Below are 5,985 nucleotides of genomic sequence, written 5' to 3'. Positions count from 1 at the left end.
TACCCTCGCACAGTGCCCTTGAGAGGCTAGATTAACAGAGCTATTGTCGTCTCGTGCGAAAACCCCGTTTACGTCACCTCACACCCCCGTTGGATCACCCTGCACCAGAGAGCAAGTTCCAACAAGCGTGCAGAGCCTAAATATGCCCCCGCTAAACCATTTGTTTCGTCCTTTGGCCAGGTATGATGCAAAAGTTAGAGACCACATCATAATCATTCAGATGTTTGTGTCTATCAGTTATTCAGTTATCCACATGTATCAGTGATGCCTTGTGTCTATCATAATTTCGTATCATACCCTTTTTCCTAGTAACCACTGAATTGTATACATCAAAATTTCTGGTTTAACCATGTTAACAAATATGTAATGACATTAGCAGGACATTTGCATAAAAATCAGTAACTGGAAAGGTAGAAGTTACACCTTAATTTGAAATGCAGACAGATTAATATATCTCAAAAAATGTGAGCATTGGGACGGATTGGTTGTCCTCAATGAAGAACTCCTGTCTCCTGAACAAGCTGTCGCTCAAGAAATTCAGCTGCGCCCTTCAGCTAAGATGGCTTTGGAAGAGCTCGACGGGAGAGGATCACCCTTGGAAAGGGTTTGATGTGCCTTGTAACCTTGCGGACAGGCTTCTCTTTAGTGACTCCACCATCGTCACCGTTGGAGATAGCAAGACATCAAAATTCTGGCACGACATTTGGCTTGATGATATGGCGCCAAGAAACCTAGCACCACACCTCTTCAAGCTAGTCTCAAGAAAGAACAAGTCGGTTGCCAATGAGATCAATGACGGGAATTGGATCAGGTCGTTGAGAGGCAAGATTACCTACACGGTTCAGATCGAGGAATTCGTCTCCCTCTAGATTAGACTCCATGATTTCCACCTTCAACCACAGGTGTCAGACTCCATTACCTGGAAATGGAACCCCGACGGTGTCTTCACGGTAAAATCAGCCTACAATGCGCAATTCATCGGATCGTACAGCCACATTAATTCTGATTTTGTCTGGCGGGCACGGGTAGAGCAAAAGTGCAAGATTTTTGCTTGGATTCTTCTACAGGACAAGCTCCTTACTGCTAACAATCTTGCCACTCAGGGTTGGCCGCACCAACCAAACTGCTCCCTCTGCAATGGTCCCTTGGAGACCGGCCCCCACCTCTGTTTGCATTCCTTTTGCTCGTGCGGTGTGGCATCAGATTCTAGTTTGGGAGGGCTTGAGCCTCCCGGCCCTGGCTGACCCTGCTCAGTTCTCCAGCATAAAAGACTGGTGGGAAGCTACATCCTCCCCGCTCCCAAATAACCAAAAGTGTGACTTCAACGGTCTCATGATATACACCCTGTGGAACATATGGAAGGAGAGAAACCGGAGGATATTTGAAAACAGCGCCCTCACCCCTATCCAATTAGCCTTGAGGATTAAAGAGGATGGGTTCACTGTCAAGAGAGCCATGTTCTTCAGTATTAGGCTGCTGCAGTGGTTTAGTTGCTTTATGCGGGTCTGTTGGGAGCATTTCTCATGTTGTGTTTGTTAGTCTGTCTTGTCTCGGTCATCGAACATGTACAGTGTGTTTTCTAAATTCTCTCCTTTTAATGATTAGGCAGAGCTCCTGCTATTTCTTTCAAAAAAAAATGCTGACACATTAATTAATGCTCAGGTAGGCGACTCACCTAGTTACCTTTACCGATGACTGGAGCTCCAATACTGTGATCAGGTCTGGGCCCTCTATAATGTCAGGTGAGGATGGATGACGTGCTATGGGCGCCAGCATGAGAGGAATTGCAGCGGTCCGCTAGCAAGGAGAAGGCATTGGGCAGATTGCCGCCGCCGATGGAGCAGTAGGACGTGCGGTGGGAGTGGGACCGTGGGAGGAAGGGCGATGCAGAAACATTTCCTCCTCTCAGTCTCAGATCAGTCTGGGCTGCGGTACACTACATTTCCTCCTACATTTAACGTAGGCTTTACGGAGGCCGACCAGTTTCTAAACAGTTGGGCTCGGCCCATAGTTAAAGACAAGGATGGCCTATGTCGCAGTCCACCGGAGTGGGCCGATCGACTACGAACGGGAATGCTGCGAGCCTGCAACAGTGTAGCTAGGGTGCTAATGGATCTTAATTTAAATGTTCTTTCATAATTTATTAGGAACGTGCCTGTGGGATACCACGTAACACAAATTGCGACTCTCTAATGGACTTAGGGCCCTGGCGACGGACGGCGTGAGTACAATAGTGACGGCAAAATATATGATTATTAAACATAAATACAGAACAATATAAATATGTCTACCCAAATAGATTGAAATGGAATCACACAAATAATTTCTAAAGAGTAAATATATAATGCTTAATCATAAGTAAATATGTTGACACCTTGTACACTAATCTAATATTTTTTTAACAATATTGTTAACTCTCTGTTGTATATTTGAGCTAACAAATGGATATGTGATTAGCCAAAAGAGCAATATTACGTGCTGAAGGTGTGATGGTGGAGATGGCTAAGACTTTAGGTCCAGCAGTTTCAAGCCCAAATAATCAACAAGAGATAAATCAGTGCTACAACGGAATCACAATGAATGATTTTAAAACCTATGTCAGTATAATTATTCACAACAGTTCTTTATCCTCAAAATGGAAAGGGAAAGTAACATGTGTTATGCTATTAATCAAAATTAAGCTACCTCTAGAACTTTGTAGTAGTCCTGCGCACGTTTCTTACTATGACAAAAGGGCCAAATTCCAAAGTCACATTTCTCACTATAAACAGAATGACAAAAAAAAGGCTAAAGTAATGTTTCTCACTATGAACAAGCAACATAAAAGACAATAGCAGACCTCGTATGCACAGTCGATGGCGAGGTCGATGCGCGGGTGGTCGTCGAGAGTGGAGAGTGAAGTAGCTCGACAAACGACGACACAGACTTGAGTGAGCAGGTTGGCGTTGGCGGTCGCGGTCGTAGCGCCTGGTTCCCACCAAATTTCTGCCCATGCATCTTCGTCTTTGCTTTAGTCGAGTCCTCGACATCTGCATGTTCCAAAAACACCAGCAGTGTGGAAAAATCACGAAAATCAGATACATAGTGTGCCAACATTACCCAAATGCTGCTGTTAGAATATAATATCAAAGGAGAATGAAAACTCACCTTTCCAAATGGAATATCCCTTCAAATTACCAGTGTCTCCGTCCCATTTTTTCATATATATTTGTACTAAAGTTTTTTTCATATATATTTAACTAAAGGTTCTGTAGGTTTTTATTTGATGGTCTAGTAATCTGTAATTTTTAATCAGTCTGCAAATTCTACGTATATACAAATTGGTACAAGTAAAAACATTAACAGCTAGAAAATTTTCTATCATTCTCTGTAAATCTAATCCCTATCACGTACATATGGTATACTGGGACGATCATAATCACATGACCTTCAGCAACTCAAGTTACTGAACCTCAAACACCAGTGTCACCTTGGCATGAGATAGTAGATTTTGCCTCGGTCCAAATTGCAATTCAAACAAACCATCAGATTCATGCAGAATTTACATTTTGGAACTACTGCACTGGTGATCCTTTAAATGAAATCTAGATAGTACAACATCGAGATTGCGCACCTCTTCTGATATGGGCTTCAATGTCTCACTGAAGTAGCATCCCGGCTAGCGACATGCATGTGAAATATAATTTGGAACTTAAAGAGTACTAAGCAAGTAAGCATCATTACTCAAGCAAAAAAAATATAAGAGCAAGTGTGATCATTTAAGTGCAGCAGATCAACTAAAGAAAAAAAATGCTATGATTAGTTAACTGGATAGTGTTTGTATGCAAGTGCACAACATATCAAGGCTTCGTGTAGTAGTGCCAAAACTCTTTAAAATGCATTTGTAAGTCATTTCGTGACACACCAAGAAACAATTTTCCCAATCCATAAACAAATATGATAGAACTGATTAAAAAGATCCACAAAAATGATTCCACAACATAGCTAAGAAAGTGCAGCAGGTAACCCAAACAAGGTCATCTAACAGGCTTGTGTCAGTTTTAAGGACACAATTCATTCCAAGTAGATAATTGTAGCCAGCATGCACATTTATTAGCAGAAACAAACAGTTTTCCTACTCATAGCTGATGAACTCGATGCATGTGTAAACATGTATTCCAGTTTTTTTCCTTTTTAATGTCTTATAAATGGGATCCATAAATTCTGCTAGCACGACTTTTAGGACCTTAGTCAGAGTAATCGGTCTAATGTTTCTAGAAGCTACTCATTTTAAGCATTTTCGTAGTAATTATGTATATTGAGCTCCAATCTATTTTCTATACCTGCATTTTATGAATGCCCTGCACTTTAGCAAGTTTTACAAAAATATAGAAAAAGCATCATAAGAGTGAAGATTCATACTGTTAAGTAGTGATATAGCTAGCATAATAGCCATTTGTTACTCTTCAGTCTTGAATCTCAATATTCATGGGTAAGCTCCATAAATGGAGAATAATTTTGGCAAGTCATCTTTAGTAAAATTTTGGTGAAAACTAAAATACATGGACTCATTGCTGCTGCATTTCTGCAAGATTGCAAGCTAAAGTGTAACATCACATCATGTTCTTTCATTAAAGTTCTGGGTGCCTTTTATTTAGCAAAATTTTGGGTGCCATTTATTCTTTATGTACCAGCTAGTGCTTCCTTATGTGCCCTAATTTGTAGAAGGCCCATTGTCATTTGCAACCATGTGTGAAGGGGAACACTACCATCCCTGAACTATGGAAAAACACATATAGTGATAGAGATGAATTGTGTGAAGGGGAACAATACCATCCCTGAACTGTGAAAACACAGATAGAGGACCATTTGCAACCATGTGGAAAAGAACTTGTAAGGCATCATCTTCAATTAAACTTGGTGCAGCAGTTTGACGACTCGATAGTGCTTTCTGTTGAGAAACCCTAAAAGGGGTTTAATGGGCTAATACCGAAACTGCCCTTAGGGGGTACACAAGTTATATATATGTACCCATACCCATCATAATAAAGATAGACAGAAGAGCTTTCATCCACTGTGTCTCTTGTTCCTCTCTGTGTTGAGTTACTGGGAAGGGAGCGGGCTTCTACAACTTCTCACGTCCCTACTGCTGTTGGGAGGGTTTGGAGTCCGGATCGGGGATCTGCGACAACTACGTTGTTCAACACGTCATCAGCACTGCTCTACCTCGACTCGTGGATCTGATCGGCAACAACTCTCCACCACGCCGGCAGGTCCTCCGGCCTTGCCGAACTGTCCTACGCGACAGCCTTCGCTCCTGTTCGTCGAGAAACGCGGTATAAAATTTCGATCCGTGATTTACTTTTCGGCGTTAAAAAATGCTTGGTCGCGCGGCCGTGCGTGCCGCCGCACAGACCAGGACTCCTTGCAGCAGCCGCATGCACAAACGGCCGGGCTGTTCTTAGAAGAAAAAAAAATAGGTTTTTTCCCCTGCATGTGCGTTTGAAGTTATCTTAGAAAAAAAAGATAGATAGACTTATGGACTTAGACTTTTTCTTGCATGGCGGTTCACATTTTTTTGCAACCGCATGCACCTCGCCCGCAGCTTTCGCTTCCACCAGGACCACCTCCACATGCACAAACGGCCGCATCCCACCCCGCAAGCCGCATGCAACGATGGGCTCCACCACCCCTAGCGAGTGGTTCACTTTTTCTTAGAAAAAAAATAATCTGCCGCATACAACGGCTTTTTGCATGTCCGCATGCAAACGGATGGCAGTTGACGTTTTTCTTCTCGGCCGTAATAAATATTTATCTGTTTATTATTTTTTACTACTATGTTTCCTCCCGGCCGTGCACTCTAAGAATGGATTCTTGATGAATTTGTTTAGTATTGTTTAGTGCACATTTAATTTGTATGCATTATTTATTTTGTGTTTCCTGCTGAAAACAATAAAAATGCATGCTTATTTTTTTATACGTTTCGTATATCATTTTATTCTATTT

This window comes from Zea mays, chromosome 3 (assembly GCF_902167145.1).
Source record: "Zea mays cultivar B73 chromosome 3, Zm-B73-REFERENCE-NAM-5.0, whole genome shotgun sequence".
Classification (NCBI taxonomy): domain Eukaryota; kingdom Viridiplantae; phylum Streptophyta; class Magnoliopsida; order Poales; family Poaceae; genus Zea; species Zea mays.
The sequence above is the reverse complement of the archived record's forward strand: the minus strand, read 5'-3'. Positions refer to the sequence as shown.